General features: G+C 36.6%; 1 pseudogene; it reads right to left on the bottom strand.

The window, feature by feature from the left end:
* Positions 1–417: 417 nt before the first annotated feature.
* Positions 418–10,306, bottom strand: LOC145069977 (protease Do-like 9; annotated as a pseudogene).
* Positions 10,307–19,706: the final 9,400 nt, after the last annotated feature.

Here is a 19,706-nt window from a genome sequence, read left to right on the forward strand (position 1 = left end):
ATATATATACATACACTTGAAAAAATATGCATATATGCTCCTAAAATGTTGATTTTTTGGTTAAAAAAATTATAGTTTTGTTTTTTTTTAAAATATTCCAATTTTTTACTAAATTTATAAAATTTATTTTTTTTTTAAAAAAATGCAGAATTCAAAAAAGTGCTTTTTTCAACTTTTTTTTTTAAATTTATGTTTTCTGGAGAAATTAAAAAATCTGCTATTTAAAAAAAAAAAAACAAAAATTGTTGACTTTATAAAAAAATCTGAAAATTTAAGTTATAATGTTAATTTGAGAGCTTTTTATTAATATTTTCAATAATACAAAAAGTTAAATGGTTATAAATAAGATGACGATCATGCCCTTAATGACTTAATTTTTATCCAACGCTCCACCTTTAGTCTTCGGGTTCTCGGGTTTTAGTTGAATTCATGTATCTTTGATTTTCTTAGGATTTTAACAAGAGCTTTATCGCCTGTAAATTTTGTGAAACAATGTAACTGAAACCGATACGCTCCCCATGCCTGAAGGGAACTAAAAGCAATCAAAATGGAAAGCTGAGTAAGTATTTATTAAATAGGGAGGGGTAAAATGGTCATTTTTACATGGGCTTTACATGTTTATTTGTGATCTAATTGGAACTTAGGTACTGAAAACGTTAGGAAACGGTAAATAACGACAAAATGTGCAAAAATATTCTTTTTTGGACAATACTGGAAAAATGATATAACATATACAGAATGGAAGAACTCAAAAGTATAAAAATAGTAGCAATATCAATCACATATACAAAAAATTAGGCGGTAAAATGGTCATACTATACTTGGGGTTCACACCAATTTGTAGATAGCATGTAAGTCAAGGACTAAATCGTTCATAAATAATAAAATAGAGATGAAAAAATGAAAAAAAATATTCTTTTTGGACCATATGCAAAAATATAATATAAATAGGGACTAGAATTGTAACTTAGTTTGGAAAGTGTTCCAACAAAACCAAATGGAAAAGCTCCACTTTATAAAAATAAATTCTGGATGGATAATCACATTGGAGATAATGGATTGGTTTTCTTAGTATTGGAAGAATGCACATCAACAAAACCTTATAAAGGTTAAAATAAAATATAAATAGTGATAGTGTAGAATCTTTATCTTAAAAAAATCTTGTAGGTTTGTTCAGAATAATAACAAAAATATTAACAATTATACCACATGTGCAGCCTGTAGTAGAAAGTCATAAGCTAGCAAACAGTAAAAAATATTTAAACTGGAAAAGTTTTCAAAAAGCTATTAAACATGATAAGGATGATGAGGGCATTCACGTCTTTTGCATAGAGAAGACAAACATACATGTTCCATCATTAGCAACATTAACCCCATCAAAGCTAAGGATTACATCAGAAGGATTCAAGACATTAGATTCTGGAGTTGTAGGCTCTTTTGATTCGCGCACCTTTATGTTCATTACCTATTCCCATTGACATCCTCGGATCTAGATTTTCCATCTTCCGCCACTCAACTCCAAGAATTGGAAACCCTAATCAAATCAAGATTCAAAAACTGTAAGATAATGAAAAAAAGGATCGAATAAGTAGGTAAAAGTGATGGAAATCACCTATGTATTCACCACTCTTCTCATAGTGTTGAATAAAATGCATGATAATTGGGGTTAATATGACATAACCAATGTTCTCTGTGTCTTCAAGTTTAAGAGACTGAAATGCAATACTAACACACTCTCCTTTGTCGTTAAAGGCAGGGCCACCCGAATTCCTAGAGTTTATTGCAACATCAATCTGCAAAAAATAATCACATAAACAATAGGAGGCAATCATAAATGAAGTGAGAATGAGATTGAAGATTTTTACTTGCAAACCGAGAAGTTTTATTAATCCATGAACTTAAGATAATATCTCTATGCGAGAGACAACTTCACTAGTAACAAAGATTGTCTCCTCCAATAAGATGGCCAACAACAGCACAACATCGTGTAATCTAGGCAAATCTCTGAACTGCATGTTCGATAAGGTGTCCAAGTCCATAACTATTTCTGGTATGTACTTAACCCGACCCGACATGGTCCATTTGGGTTGCATGGCATCATGCATTTGGATAGACTAAATGAGAGAAATAACACTTGTGGTTTATTAATATATTATAAGTTCTAATACATTAATAGTATTATTTAATTAGTATTGATCAAGAATTAATTTGGAATTAATTAAGTGATCAAAAGATGACTAATTAATTATATGGGTTGATTATGTAAATCATCCATAACTTGTATAGTGGGTTAAAAGGCTCCATGGATTATCAAGTTGGGTTAAACCCATAGGATGCTCCATGGGAGTTACAAACCCATGGATCATGGAAATAAAGAGTCATGTCACATTAGGGTTTACATGGTGTAACCCTAGACGTGACACACTATATAAGTAACATCTTCTCCACCAAAATCGGCTACAACAAGTTACAAGAGGGCTACGCCGATTTTTAGAAGTGTTTGCATTCTCTCAAAGTCATTCCAAAGAATTTGGTGTTGTGGAAGCATTTGAGGCATCACACTTGGGGTGCTAGGCTCTCAAGGTTTTCAAGGAATCAAATCAACTACAAGGTATGTAATTCTAGCCATCTTTTAGATTAAAAGTTCCCCATGTATGCTAGATAGGATTATGAACCTTGGAAATCATATTTTGCATGTATTTTAAACAAACATAGATCTAAGGTTTTCTAGGGTTGCATGTACACTTAGGGTGTTAGAATGCTCAAAACCCATCAGTGGTATCAGAGCCTAGGCTTGTTTGTGAATACTTGATGCAAACTAGTGATAAAATCGAATTTTTTAGCTGTCTGCACAAGGGACTCGACGAATCCATGGGGAGGACTCGACGAGTGCAAGTGAAAAGGTAACCAACTCGGCGAGTTGGCCAGGCAGAGTGCAAAATTTCGATTTTTGCTGCTGGAAATGGACTAGAAACATTACCCTAAACTGTTTTAGTGTTGTAAAACTTGTTTTAGATGGTGTAATGGTTGTTCTAATCCATTTACAAGTGCTAATATCAAATTTTCATGATTATTTTTTTCATATGTTCTTGAAACTTTGATATGAATATTCATGTTCTTATGAGTTTTGATAGATCATAGGAGTTACTTGTTTAAATGATTAATTCATGATCCTTATGTGTTTTAATGGAGTCCATAACTTGTCCTCAAGTTATGGATAACTAGAAGTCTCTTTGTGTTAAAAACCATTAAAAGAACACATAAGTTATAAAATGAAGATCTTCATTTTAATGACTCATAAGTTATGAATGTGAAAGGTTTTGTAAAGTTACAAAACTTGCCCTCAAGTTTTTGAACATGTAAAGTCATCTAATAAACTTTAGTTCCAACCCATAGATTTTTAAAAGTTAAAAATCAACCCTTATACTTTATAATATTATAAGTTAATAATATATATATATATATATATATATATATATATATATATATATATATGTATAAGAGCAAGTCGTCTTACCATTAGTAGGCCTCATTCACGAAGTCGGTCTATAAGGGGGTATAAGGTTGCTGCCTATAAAATTGCAGCTTAATGAGTGTCCACTCTCACCCACCGCTTCCTTGATCGGTGGAGGGTCGTTAGCCGAACGGGTAGGACAAAGACTTATAAATTATCATTAAAATTATGATGAATATTATAAAGTAACCAAATGTTTTATTAAATTCTCAATCTTAGTTACTTTAGGAAAATGTGAATGAGGTCCTAATCCATGAAATTACATTTTACACTTTGTTTAAGTCGTTGGTGGAGCGTGTGTCATTAACCGACACACTAACTTGGACTTAACAAGGTAGTTAAAGGGTGACTTAAAGATTATCATAGTATCGGTGGAGCGCGTGTGGTTAACCGGCACATCATTTGAGTGATAAACTTTAAGGGTACCAAGTGATTTGCATGGTTACTTCACACCTCATTTTGTGATCCTCGGTATCCCAGTCACAAAACTTGGAGGGCACACTCGAGATTGAAACATGCCTTTGAAAAGTTCATTGAATCTCAAAAGAATCTAGAAATTTCTAAGAACCAATTAAAAACCTAATATTTATATTTCGTTTTTCGTGGGGGAAATTGGTGAATCGTCATTCACCTACCTTTCAAATATGTTATAGCTTAGATTACGGCATACCTCTTCTAAGTTATGATATATTGTGATTGGATCCTAGCCTTAATATTACATTTGGGTGTTTTATTAAGGACTCTCTTTATATCTAAACTAATCTTGTTCTCTTCTTTTTAGATGTCTTCCAACAACACTGCTTCTGGATCAAACCCTACTGGCTCCTTTTCCCTCATGAACCTTTGTGGGGGTCATCTTCGATGGTTCCAACTTTATGGATTGGATCCGGAACATCAGGATGGTGACTCATTACGAGGACAAGGAATATGTCCTCGATAAGGAGCTAAAGGAGATCAATGAGTCCACTGCTACTCCCCAGGAGATCGCTGACTTCCGGACTCATGAAAGAGATTCCACCAAAGTGGCATGCACCATGATGGCCACCATGATAGCTAAACTCTAGAAGTCCTATGAGGACTACTACCCTTTTGAGATGCACCAAGATATGATGGAAAGATACCATCAAAGTGCCCGTCGAGAGCGGTATGAAATAATACGCTCCATGATAACAACCAGGATGAAGGACGGAGACTCCGTCACGAGCCACATGCAGAAAATGAAAAGGTATGTGGACCGTTTGCTGAAGCTTAATGTGAACTTCCCTGAGGAGATTCCAATAGATATCATTTTGCACTCCTTACCCTCGTGTTATGATCAATTCCGCATGACATACCACATGAATAAGGAAGAAGCCACACTCAGCAAACTTCAAGGACTCCTAAAGACCGCAGAAACAGGTCTTAAAGGTAAGTCGGTTGTTAACACTCCTACTCCTACTCCTACTCTAAACTCCTCCCCTGTCTTGGAAATCTGGAAAAGTAAAGGGAAGCAGAGGAAGAGCTCTTCGAAGGGTACCAAGGCTAGGACCCTTGATGGCTCTTCTTCAAGTGGAACCAAGAAAGGTTTCTTCACTCCTTCTTCTAACCCAAAAGAGTTTGAATGCTTTTGTTGCCATGAAAAGTCGCATTGGAAGCGGAACTGCCCAAAGTACCAGCAAGATGTGAAGGATGGGAAAGTTAAACCCAACCATGCAGGTATTTACATTATTCTATCTAATAAATCACCTTATTCTAACTCTTGGGTCCTTGATACCGATTGTGGTATTCATATATGTTCTGATTTGCAGGGACTAAGAAGAAGTGAGAATGTGGAGCATGGAAAGATAAACTTGATCATGGGGAATAGGAAAGCTTCACTTGTCACCAAGATTGGAGTTTATTCTTTGTTGTTAAGTAGGGGGTTTAGTTTAGATTTGAATAAATGTTGCTGTTCGCCAGAAATGGCAAGAAATATTATTTCCTTTCATGCTTTGTACAAACAAGGGTTTAACTTTTCTTTTGATAATGAAATTGGTGGAATAAATGTTTTCTTTAATAATGTTCTTTATTTTAAAGCATTACCTTGTGATGGTGTGTATGAAGCTGTATCTGTTGTAGATAATCTAGGAAATAATGTGTTGTGTATTGATTCTTCTGATAATAATAACTTGGATAAAGCATCAGTATGGCATTGTCGTCTTAGACATGTGATAGGCCAACTCCAAAAGGATGGAGTCTTGGAGTCATTTGACCTAAAGTCAGATGATAGTTGTGAATCATGCTTACTTGGAAAAATGACAAAGTCACCCTTCAATGGTTCTTGTGTTAGGGGTAATGGTTTGTTGGATCTAGTGCACACGGATGTGTTTGGACCCTTCATATCTGCCACAAGGGATACTAATCGTTATTATTTGACGTTTACTGATGATTATAGTAGATATGGATATGTCTATTTAATCAAGCATAAGTCATAGACTTTTCAAAGGTTTAAAGAGTTTAAACAGGAAGTCGAGAATCAATTGGGCAGGAAAATTAAGATGCTTCGATCCGATCATGGTGGTGAGTATCTTAGTACAGAGTTCCTCGACTATCTTAAGGAATGTGGAATTATCTCACAATTGACACCTCCCAGGACACCACAGCTTAATGGTGTGGCTGGGAGGCGCAATCGAACCTTTATGGATATGGTTCGTTTCATGATGAGTTGAGCTTCGCTACTAATCTCATTTTGGGGGTATGCCTTAGAGACTGTCGCCCATATCCTTAATCTGGTCCCTACAAAGAAAGTTGCCAAAACTCCTCATGTGATGTAGACTGGTAAAGTTCCCAAACTAGACCACATCAAGATTTGGGGTTGCGAGGCTTTTGTGAGACGCGAGACTCATGATAAGCTCGAACCTCGAAGTGAGAGGTGTATTTTCATCGGCTACCCACAGAAATCCTTTAGTTACCTCTTCTACAGACCTAGTAACAATGTGGTCTTTGTAACAAGGAGGGGTGTCTTTCGAGAGAGAGAAAGAGAGAGAGAGAGAGAGAGAGAGAGAGAGAGAGTTCATAAGCCAAGGAAACAGTGGGAGGCTAATTGACCTTGAAGAAATTCAAGAGTCAAGTAGTGAAGGAATTTCAAACCCTAGCACTCAACCTAAGGAGGAAACTCCTGTTGAGCCAATTGAAAAGTTTGTACCACTGAGGCGTTCCACAAGGGTTAGGAATGCACCTGAGCATTATTATGGTTTCCATATTACTGCGGAAGGTGAGACACTCATCAGTGATGAGACATTGGTAAGTCTGGATGAACCTAACAGTTACGCGGAAGCCATGGCAGGCCCCGAGTCTATCAAATGGAAAGAGACAATGGACAGCGAGATACAGTCCATGTATGGCAATCAAGTTTGGAACTTGGTTGATAATGTACCATGTCGTAAGACAGTTGGGTGCAAATGGATCTTCAAGAAGAAGAGCGACATGGATGGTAATGTACACACATATAAGGCGCGACTGGTTGCAAAGGGTTTTTCTCAAACTCCGGGAGTTGATTATGATGAGAACTTTTCACCAGTTGCAAAGATTAAATCCATTAGGGTTCTGTTAGCCATTGTTGCATTTCATGATTATGAAATATGGCAAATGGATGTCAAAACCGCCTTCCTTAATGGAAGTTTGGCTGAGGATGTTTACATGAGTCAGCCAAAGGGTTTTGTATGTACAAAATACCCTAATAGAGTGTGTAAGCTCGAGAAATCCATCTATGGATTGAAACAGGCACCTCGAAGATGGAATCTTTTCTTTGATGAGAAAGTCAAAGAATTTGGCTTTTAAAGGAATGAAGATGAATATTGTGTCTATGTCAAGGCTAGTGGGAGTATAGTTAGCTTTTTGGTAATATATGTGGATGACATACTACTCATAGGAAATGACATCCCAACTTTGCAGGAAGTGAAGTCTTGGCATGGGAAGTGTTTTTCTATGAAAGACCTAGGAGAAGTTGCCTATATTCAGGGCATAAGGATTCTGAGAGACCAGAGTAAAAGACTAATTGGACTTAGTCAGAGTACCTACTTGGATAAGGTGTTGAAGAGGTTCAACATGCAGGACTCCAAGAAAGGAGAGGTACCCATCCAGTGTAACGCCAAACTGAGTAAAACTCAATGCCCGAGTACTGAGGCTAAGATAGCATAAAAGAGTTGAGTACCTTACGCTTCTGCAGTAGGCTCGATCATGTATTCTATGACTTGTACTCATCCTGATGTAGCCTTTGCTTTGAGCATGGTTAGCAGATATCAGGGGAACCCTGGCAAGGCTCACTGGAACGCGATAAAGAATATCCTCAAGTACCTACGGAGGACTAAGGACTAGATCGTTACCCTCGGTGGGAGTGATGACTTGAGAGTTGTAGGGTATAGTGATGCTAGCTTTCAGACTGATAGGGATGATTTCTGCTCTCAGTCAGGCTAGGTATTTACCTTAAACGGAGGAGCAATTACTTGGAAGAGTTCCAAGCAAGAGACAGTGGCCGATTCAACTTGCGAATCGGAGTATATAGCAGCAAGCGAGGCAGAAAAGGAGACGATCTGGGTGAAGAACTTCATTGGAGACCTTGGAGTTGTACCAACTATACATGCAACTGGTAACAGTTATTCAGGAAACAGATATTCATTCGAGGATAGTTATTTCAAATTCATAGAGTTTATTAGGTATAGACTCATTTATGAATTGTTTCTAGAACCCTGTGGAAGTCAGGACCCGATACATCCAGAACTAGGATAACCTTGTCTTTTCAGCTTTCGGCTTGTGTCCGTTACTATAGACTTATTCCGTCTCATCTTTGTTTTCTTTTAACAAAGATGCCTCCTCACAGATCACTAAGACACGCTACTCCGATAACTCCCCTACCTTCTCCACAAATGGATGCAGCAACTCTAAACGCTGCAGTGGCCGTGGCTGTGGCAACAACCATGGCACAATATCACCCCATCAGTACAAGTAGAGGTGAAACGCCTACTGATTCTACTCAAGGTGAGGTCCCGGTGCGCCAGGGAGAGTCCTCCTACAAGGACTTCACCAGATGCCAACCATTGTCCTTTAAAGGGACTGAAGGAGTCATTGCCCTCCTGCAATGGTTCGAGAAAAAACAGTCGGTCTTCGAAATCTGTTTATGCCCAGAAGGAAGCAAAGTGAAGTTTGCTGCCTGCAACTTCGATGGAAAGGCCCTAACATGGTGGAATAGCCATGTTAAGTCACTGACCCTATCAGTGGCAAACTCAATAGGTTGGGAAAACCTAAAGGAGTTAATGCGGGAAGAATATTGCCCGTTAGGCGAGATTCAAAAGCTGGAACAAGAGCTGTGGGATCTCACTATGGTCGGCTCAGACATAGTGACCTACACTGACCGGTTCAGTGAACTAGCAGCTCTATGCCCCGAGATGATTACCTCGGAGGGCAAGAAGATAGAAAGATACATTTGGGGTCTGACTGCTCCGACCAAGGAAATGTGCTGTCTTCTAACCCAGCCACGTTCGCTAGTGCTAAACGCTTGGCTCAGCGACTCATCGATCATGGAGTCCACCACAGCGTAAAAGTCCCTATTTCCGAGTCATCAAGGGAAGAGGACTATAATCAGGAGTCGGAGAACAAGAGAAAGAAGAAGCGAACAACACAAGACACTCCACAAGAGCAACAAGCGAGTACTATGTACGCCACAACGACGCCTACTGCTTCAGCACCTGCCAGTCGTTATGATGGAAACCTTCCAAAGTGTGGAAAGTGCAACTTTCACCACACTAGAGTGTGCCGGGAAATGCAGTGTCTGAACTGCCATAGAAAAGGACACACAGTCCATTACTGCAGGGCACTGGCTCAACCGATCTCCTAAGTCCTCGGAGCTGAAGAAAACCAAGCCTGTTATGGTTGTGGTGAGAATGGACACAATCAGAGGGACTGCCTAATAATGAAGAACTCAGGTTTTCTAGGGTTGCATGTACACTTAGGGTGTTAGAATGCTCAAAACCCATCACTCCAATGGTGAAATTCCTTCCCATAATTCATCATCGTTCACAGTCAACATTTTTGCAACACCATGTAAAAAATATTAGTTTAAGACAAACCATGCAAATAGATAGGTTAAAATAAACCTCATGGCTGATGACAAGTGAAGTGATAGTTACATTTCAAATATAAAATTTGATGGTTTGTGGCATGTTTCTATTTGGAAAAGCAAAATGATAATCAACAATTATGCAACAATGAATAAAATATGCACCGACCTATTTCGCATTCAGTTTCGATGGCGAGCATGGTGGCAAAGTACTTTGTATCGGAGCCACGTTTCTTAACTTTGACCTAAGTATGATGCTCTACAGAATGTCCATTTGTCAAAACTCTCCTTCCTCCGATGATAAATCCGCTACTATTTGAACTATACTTCCTTTTACATTGCCACGGCAATGATAAATTCAGTTTTGTTTGAATGCAAAACACCTTAACCACTACATCCATCGACGGAACAACCTTCCCGACGCTCTCCCACCGCAGAGGACCATCCGCAACAGTCCCAACGATGTCGCAATCTCCCTTGTGGCTAGTATGTCTAGACGCCCTTCGTTCAGGAGACGCAACAATGGCGATGTCATCAACTTTTTCTTTTCCAATCTTCCTACGACGTTGGGAACCACGATGGTCGGATGTTGTAGAAGTAGCAACAACGCTTAAGGAAGCTACCACCTCTTCCGCAATGGCAATGTTTGAGTTAGGGTATGCTTTTGTGTCCACTGCATTTTTAGGTTTCCGTCCATGTTTTCTAATTGCTTTATCCATTCTTAGCGTTTGATTTTCCGATCAGTGGCGAGTACGTAACATACCGACGCCTTTAGAGGTATGTTATAATGTTAATTTGAAAGCTTTTTATTAATATTTCCAATAATACAAAAAGTTAAATGAGATTGGTAAGATGACGATCATGCTCTTAATGACTTAATTATGATCCAACGCTCCACCTTTAGTTCTCGGGTTCTCAGGAAACTATGAGTTCTCAATCGATATCATCTCTCTCTCTCTCTCTCTCTCTATATATATATATATATATATATATATATATATATATATATATATATATATATATATATATATATAGGCTTTGGTTATTGTATTCTAACTAATTATTGTGTGGATGTAGGAATGATTGTGGGCCAATCATTTTACTTATTTTAAGAAATTGATTAATACGTATTATTGAATTACATATAATTGAAAAATACATCTAATTTAATTACAAGGGTATTTTAGTCAATTAATATGGATTTAATAAAGGAAAATTGCATATTTTAAGGGATCATATATTCTATTAATTTTAAAAATCCGATTTTACAAATTATAATTCTTTTAATTCGGACATTCTGACAGAATATGTTTATGAGTATATTCAAAAATAAAAATATTCTCGAACTATAAAATAAAAAAAATTCTTGAACCTATTTCTTGATCATGATTTAAAAAACTTGTAAAATAACAAATACTTTAACCATCAATCGAAGAATAAAAACAAAAATTACATTAATTCTTATAGAATACGAGTAACAATTGCTAAGAATTACATTTATTGTTAAAGAATAAAACTAAAAAAACTTTTAAATCGGGAAAAAACATCCAAATCTAACAAAGACACCAATACATTCTAAAATAATAATGTTGCTAAGAATCACTTTCAATTTTGTGGTCCAATCTTCAAGCATCCACTTCTGTGAAAACAAATCCATTTGTACTTTACAATCCAATAATGCATTAGCAAATGAAAAAAAAAACTAAATTCCTTTAAAAAAATATACGGACTTATGAATTGCACAAAAAACTAATAACCAAGAAGTGTAGAGCATGCATAAATCATTGAGAAAAGTATCCATATTCCATTCCAATAGAATTAGAATTAATGATTCCATTCCGATAGAATTAGAATTGAAGATTCAATTACCGTATGCATTATGTTGGAAAAATATCCAAGGAAAAAAAATGCATAAATAGTAAATACAAAGGAAATCTCTTGTGCTTGAGGGAACCAGACCAAATCAGGTCAAGAAAGAGTAAAAAATATGTAATGGAGTTCTTCATATGATTAGGTTGGGGCAACCATCAGGTCTAATCATTACAACCGAAATCGATGGACTATAAACATGTTGCATTCCATACAACACAATTTAGCATAAGGTAAAGAAAGGTTTGGGAGTTTAAATGTGAAAACCTATGTATCAAGAAGTATGATCCTTTCAGAATTGATTCTTGGTTCAATACCAACTGTACAATGCTTATCCGTGGCCTAGGTTTCCATGGATTCTAACGGAAAAGGAGACAACATCCTTACCCCCAATGATAACAGAAAATGAATCAATATTAATTGAAGTTGCAAATGTAAGTGTATATACAGATGAAGAAAGGAATGAATGGTACGCTCAATGTTATGGCAAGGTTGAAGAAGATTAGGGATTAATTAAATACTAATTTAGTTACCAAAATTAAATAATAGGTAAGATTACATATTTACCCTTATTTAGGTTTGTGAAATGATTGGTCCGTATTGATTCTATATCCACATAATAAATAGTTAGAATACCTGAAGCTACATATATATATATATATATATGTGTGTGTGTGTGTGTGTGTGTATGTGTGTGTGTATTTTTATAAAGAAACATATATGTATGTGGAATATATTTTGATTAAAATATTAAGTTACGGTGCTAAAGTATCAACACCACTGGTGATGTGACTGCCCTTCAAATCCTTCTAGTATGGGCGTAAAAGAACATGTAGGAATTGTATGTGGAATGCATTGTGACAATTGAGCATCGCCCTCAAGGTCAGTAGTCGTGGTGAGGAGTGGATAGCTTCATGGATATAACAAAACTATTACGTATATGCAAAGGAAATGTATATGTTTAAGCATGGAGATTTTACATGTTAAAACGAACTTGTAGAATCTAGATTCCATAAGTGAGTCATTTAATTAGCTTACTAGTCCTCACTCTTCTAAGACAAAACTATAAATACATTTTATGTTTGTTATATGAAGAGATCAAGTAATTATATATCCTCCTATAAATGTGTTTAAAGGATACACTACGGAAAATCGAATTTTCATGCCCAATCGCAAAAGTCCAAACAACAGATTTTGGAGGATATATCATTACTAAAACATATTATTATAAGTGAATGGAGTGGGGCGGGAAAGTTTCATGTACCTCAGAACACAATACTAAGGGTGCGGGAAGAGGGCTGTAGGAACCGAGTACGGGGAGGCTTCCCCATGTAACACCCTTTTTCGAGTCGTTTCATAATTCGGTGTCGTGACCCGAAGATCAAGCATCATAAGGCTTTAGTCTTTGGGGAAAGAGAGGTTTAGACCCATTTGGATGTGGGTAATGTAGATTACGTGATCCAAGAGTTTGGTTTGTGTTTTGGAGTCAAAGGGTAAAATGGGAAAAGTGGTGTTTCAGACTTCTTTAATGAATTAAGGGTTTTAGTTCGATGCGTTTTAAGTCAAAAGTAATTACATAGGGTTGTAAATCTCCTCAAGACCTTTCTGTGGATATAAGGACCATCAAAAATGGAGTTGGAACGAAGAAGTTACGACCGCTAGAAGTTACGAAGATATTGGGGTACGCCGGGTATGCTGGGAATATAGGGCCTACACTCCTGGGTAGGCGTGATCGCGGATGACCAACCCAATACCCTGGTCGTACCTGGAGTATGCTGGGCGTATGCAGGTCAGATGTAAACCCTAATTTTTGGTATTGGACCATATTTAAAGACCTCAACTCATTTTCAACCTTCATTATCTTTAACCTCTATCCCCTCTAACCCTAAATTCAAAACCCTAGCCCCATTTGGAAAGATATTAAGCCTTTAAGTGATTTTTTTTGGATTTTAGTGCATTTGGAAGAATAAGAACTCCTTGGAGAAGTGTTGGTTGTATTGGAGCTTGTAGACTCAGAACTTGTTCACCTTGATCTCTCTTCAGGAGGTATAAAGCTTGAATCTTGATGATGCATTTGATAGATTTAGATAATCTCAGGTGTTACGAGCTTTTGGTGACTTTAGTGAATAAAGTTTAGATCTTGTATGTTTGTATCCTTGTTATGGATAAAGTTAGAAACTTTATGCATCTAAACTTGATATTGATGAAGATCTAAAGTTTGGAGACTTGGATAATGCATTAAGTTGAAAAAGATGCACTTTTGGTCACTTTGAGACTTAAAGAATAGATCTTGGGTGTTGTCACACCCCAAAACCTAAACGGCGAAAACGTTCCGGGGCTGAGGACGTCATGTACAGTATCACAACAATGCATAATAGTAAGACAAGCAACAACATCATCCATTGCATTAATGATATAATTTAATACAAGTGTGTTCTGTATAGTTTATAAGACACCAAAACTATGAATTCAAAATTAGAGATGACTCTTGAACATGCTCCATCTTCTCAAAACCTGGCATCGGTACCTGTCTACTGATGACCTGAGAATACAAGTTATTTTGAAAGCGTAGATCAGCATTAAAGCTGGTGAGTTCATAAGTATTTTAGTGTCGTTGCTTGTATGAAAGTGTTTGTAAATGTTTGTAAGAGTTTGTAGTAAATGTTTGTATCTCCTATAAAATCCTATATTTTCTACTAAAAGTAACCTTCTACCAAGGCCCAAATGTTCTGTGTGTTGTATTGTTTGTAAAAGTGTATCGTTCCCAAGTATGACTATCATTACCAAAATATAGTTTACATTACCGTTTATGTGAGAAGATCACAAGGTGAATGCAATGGGAAAATAATGATGTACAGTAGTATTGTATGTAAGTAACTACCAATGTACTAACTACCTTAAACCAGTTTGTTAATTAAGGTAAAATGTGATATGATTGTAACCATACTTGATAGACTAGTATAACACGACACTCTAAGGCATCGAAATGGTATGACGTTAGTCACCTGTAGACCTGCAGGTCCCACTGTAGGTAGCAGCAAAGTGTAGGATAGTCAATCCTATATAGATCTATACACCAACTCACGCTCTCCCTCCAGGAGACTCTGGTTGCAAAATGTGACACAACAGTAGATTTCTATGCCATGAAGTAGTGGCTCACATTAATGTTATAGTGTTCTAGTGTTTGTATGGTATGTTCTAGTGTATTGTATGTTCTCTCTATCTAGTATGTAGTATGTTCTCTAGTGTATAATGTGTAGTATGTATTGTTTCTCTTTATAGTATGTTCTATCTATTTCTCTTTATAGTGAGTACTGTTTCTCGTTATAGTATGTACCGACTCATGTATGAACTGACTCTTTGTATGTTTCGTTGTTCTAGTAATAGTATTAGTAACTTCCTAAACTATACCTATTATAGTTTACTAGTAATGCTGTTTGTATGAATGAACATGTTTGTACACCTATGCTACCCAAAGGTATTGAACTGAATGTAGAACTTTAATATCCATATACATACACATAATATATAACTAAGATTCAAACGACCTTCAGACAAACAACCAAATACCCTAAGTCCATAACCAAACAAGGAACAAGAAATAAGGCGAGTTATCAGTCCTAAGTCCTTTCAATCCTACTTATATAACTATATCTATATAGACATGATTTGTTAACGTATAAGTTTAAAAGAGTTTAAATAAAGTATTTAATATGCAAAAGAGTTTATAAAACGATTTAAAGCAGTTTGTTTGATATCACAGCTTTGAAATATAAGAAAGCCATTTGCTTGATAGTTATTAATCACATGTGATTGATATAATAACTATAATGTTTCTACTTGTATTCTCCCCTCCCATAAAAGCATTTAAAGTCATTTAAAAGGTAAGTTAAAGGGGTATGAACTCACCTGTAGTGAGTGGTTTGGATGAACGAGTGGTGTAGCATGCTAAGTGTCAAGTGAAGACTTGCGCACACACACGGATCCTATTTAGCATACAATGACACATATATGCATATAATTAGTATTTATACAACTAATCATGTAAGGAACACACCCTAGGACTTAGGAAACACTTAGATTGAAGTGTTAGAAGTACAAAGGGTTGAATCTAAGGAGTGTATGGCCACACAATGGTGTTTACGGCCAAGGAGTTCATGGCCATATAGTTTACGGCCTCATGATTTTACGGTCGCAAACTCATGATGATTTGTGCCAAAAGGTGTTTTAAGGTCCTAAAAACCACAAGGAAGTGTTCTAGACTCAAAACTAAGCCTTAGGAAGGAGTTATGGTCCATATGCACCTCTAACTAGGGTTTACGGCCAAGGGATATGCTCTTGGCCGTAAACACCTCTTATTCTTGGGAAATGGATGATTTCAAGGTGTTTAACATGTGTTTCAACTAGATATCGAGTATAGGGAAGTAATACTTATGATATAGAAGCTGAAAAGGTTGATTTTGGACCAAAACACTAGTGTCTGTTCTTGGTGTTCTTGAAGATCTAACCCAAACGATGATGTTAATGGATTGAATCGATGGGTTATGCTAGTTAAGAAGATGTAGTAACTAGACAAGGGATAAAAGCACTTACATCTTTGAAGAAAAATGAAGATTCTTGATGATAGTTGAGAGCAAAACCCGATTTCATGGCTTGGAAATGGTAAAAGTGTTGGAAAATGGCCATGTATCATATGTATAGCCAAGAGTTTATGGACACCATGAGTTTATGGCCGTAAACTCATGTGTCATGGCCGTAAACTCCTCATAAAGGGGTTTATGGCTTGTTTGTTGGTTTTGAACTTCAGTTGACACATCCAAACACTTAACCCTTTGATGTACTAGGCTTAAAATGCTCAAATAGACTCTAAACATGGCTAAAAGTTAGCAGAAACAAATCCAACTTTGATTGATTTGATTAACTGTACAGGAAAGAAATTTCGGGTAGTCACATCATTCCCTCGTTAGAGATAATTTTTTCCCGAAATTAGAGTTTAAATGATTAAGCTATTACAAATAACTAAGCGAAAAGATGAGGATATTTCAATTTCATTTGATCCTCGCGCTCCCAAGTGAATTCAGGTCCTCACTTGGCATTCTAGCGATCCTTCACTATCGGGATACGACTTTTTTTTCTTGACCTCTTTGTCCGTTATCTCTACAGGTTCTTCCACGAAGTTGAGGCTCTCGTTGATATCGATCTCGTTGAGTGGAATTACAAGAGTCTCGTCGGACAGACACTTTTTCAAGTTCGAGACGTGGAAAGTAGAGTGTACGTTACTGAGTTCACGAGGTACTTTGAGTTTGTAAGCTACAGGGCCAATTCTAGCAAGAATCTCGAAAGGCCCTACATACCTTGGATTTAGCTTTCCACGCTTTTCGAAGCGTATCAAGCCCTTCCAGGGTGAGACCTTCAATCGAACATGGTCGCCAACCTGGAATTCCAAAGGTTTCCTTCTTTTCTCTGCGTAGCTTTATTGTCGGTCTCTAGAGGATTTCAATCGTTCATGAATTTGAACGATCTTCTGTGTCGTTTCTCGAATGATTTTCGGACCTGTGAGAGTGCTATCAAGAACGTGTCCTTTAGCTAACTGGGTGTCACCCACCTCAGCCAGCACAGAGGGGATATGCACTTTTTGCCATAGAGGGATTCAAATGGAGCAACCTTTATGCTCGTGTGATAACTATTATTGTTGGAGAACTCGACAAGGGGTAGATGAATATCCCATGTCTTTCCAAAGTCTATCACACAGGCTCGCAACATACCTTGCAAAGTTTGAATAGTCCTCTCACTTTGTCTGTCGGTTTGCGGATGGTAGGTTGTACTCATGTCCAACCTAGTTCCTAGGGAACTTTGTAGCAACTGCCAGAACCTCGAAGTGAATCTACTATCTCTATCTGAGATAATGTTTATGGGAACACCATGTAGTCGTACTATCTCCCTAGTGTAGGTTTTAGTTAGCTTCTCCATCTTGTGAGTTTCTTTGATGGACAGGAAGTGTGCAGACTTGGTTAACCTGTCTATGATCACCCAAATGGAATCGAGACCACCTGTTGTCTTGGGCAACCTGGTTATGAAGTCCATCGTTATCCGTTCCCATTTTCATTCAGGTATCTCTGGTTGTTGAAGTAAACCTGATGGTTTGTAACACCCATCAACATTAGGTCAATAACAATCACATGTGATTCTGCTAATCATGTAATGTGATAAATATACTATGTATTTCATGATAAATTCTAATACAAATATGAACTTTCTTTATGATACAACTTAAAGTATACATCCATACGATTCCAAAAATATAGAGAATGTCTGAATCTGACTTCGCATGAAGAAGTTATGAGAAACCGAACACTATAAATCTCTATAATAAGAGGAATATAAAATAGACTTAGAATTAGCAATTTAAGTCTAAAAGAGAGTTTTAGTACTTGTAAATACCTATGTGTACATATAAAGAACGTCAAAAACAGAGTTTGTACGTAAAAGTTATGGCCTTTCGAAGATTCAGCTTTCAGAAACCCTAAGCTAACTAAATTCACGACGTGAGCTTTATGACACTCACGACATGAGGAGTCATTTTGCCACATTTCGGAATCTAGAAGGTGTGACGAGGCTGTGAGGGGATAGGATCCAAACTCACGACGTGAACAAGGTGTTTTTAACAACGTGAGGAGTCACATGGCCACCTTCCGAAGATAGGGACGCAAATGGCAAGTCTACGGGGTGATCAGGCAAGACTCACGATGTGAGCCTTATGACACTCACGATGTGAGAGTCCAAAATCCCTACTATAAATAGCAGGTCCGACTTCAGCCATTCTTACACCAAAACTTCTTCCCTTTCTCTCCTTTGCTGATGCCATCTTGCATCCCGAGCCTCGACGATCTCGCACGCTGACCGTTTTGCTTAGATAACATAAAATCATGCTACTAAGGTGAGTTTGACGGCCCCACTTTCTAATATTTCGGGGGGGAAACGCATGTTAGTTATTATATATATGTTATTATTATGTCTATATGATAGTATATAGTTATGATAACTGGGATATGATTGTTCTAAATATAATATTTTTATATATACAACTAATATCAACTTATTAGTATGTTAATTTACTAATGTATTAGTATGTTAAATTACTAATGTAAATCTTGAGTTATACTTAGGATTCTATATATATGTTTTGTGCGATATAGTTACGATGTTATATTCGGAAGTTCTATATGTTAAATTATGAAGTATGTTGCTATTGATAGTTTTATGTCAAGATAAAACTAGGAACGTTGTATGTTGTTATTGTTAGTTTTATGTCAAGATAAAATTCGATATGTTATATGTTGTTATTGTTAGTTTTATGTCAAGATAAAACTAGAAACGTTATATGCTGTTATTACTAGTTTTAGGTAAAGATAAAACCTGGTTTTACTTCAAGATATAGCTGTTATATTGCCTAAATATTATGAAGTTATGAGTAATGTTTAAAAGCATAGTCTAGTAACTTAGGGTTTTAGACATGAAGATGCTTTTGTTGTTAGAGCTACAGGAAGCCATCAAAGTCTACATGAGTAATTGTATTTATCAACTAAGATTGGGGATCTTAGCGGAAATCCTCTGAACTGTAACCGTTAATCCCGTGTGAGCGAGGAAGTCGTGTATAATTAGTATACGGGCTGACCATCCCACTTGTGACTGTTAGCTACAGTCAACCAAAAACAAGTGATGAACTATCCTTTTATTTGTTATTGTTTCGGCGTCGATGAAGCATACGGTGTTGCTTCTCATGTTAAATCATCAGTGAATTTGTTCTCATGGTAAATCATGAGTGTATTGTTCTATCAGAGGTATTATGTCATAGCAGCGGTTACAGGCTCATGGTAGCAAATTGTTAGAAACATTATACCTTGTCGTATACAAGTATTAATGTTAAGTATAAGTTTTCCGCTACTTATACCTTAAGATAAAGAAATGTTTAGGTATAACACTTAATTGATAAGTATACTATTATACCTAATGTTGGAGAGTCAAAATGATACTTTCAAAACTATACTTTTGAATGTGTAAAAATGTATTATTTTATGGAGTCAAAACCTGTGGACTCACCAACTTTATGTTGACGTATTTTAAAATGCATGTGTTTTCAGGAACTTGAAAAGTTGATATGATTCGAACAGGAGAAGTTTTACTATTATCTTTCTGTTTATTAAGAAATATGTCATAGTCGGATATTATGTAATAAATACTAGGAAAACA

This window comes from Lactuca serriola, chromosome 8 (assembly GCF_051521515.1).
Source record: "Lactuca serriola cultivar US96UC23 chromosome 8, Lser_US96UC23_V15, whole genome shotgun sequence".
In the NCBI taxonomy this organism is placed as follows: domain Eukaryota; kingdom Viridiplantae; phylum Streptophyta; class Magnoliopsida; order Asterales; family Asteraceae; genus Lactuca; species Lactuca serriola.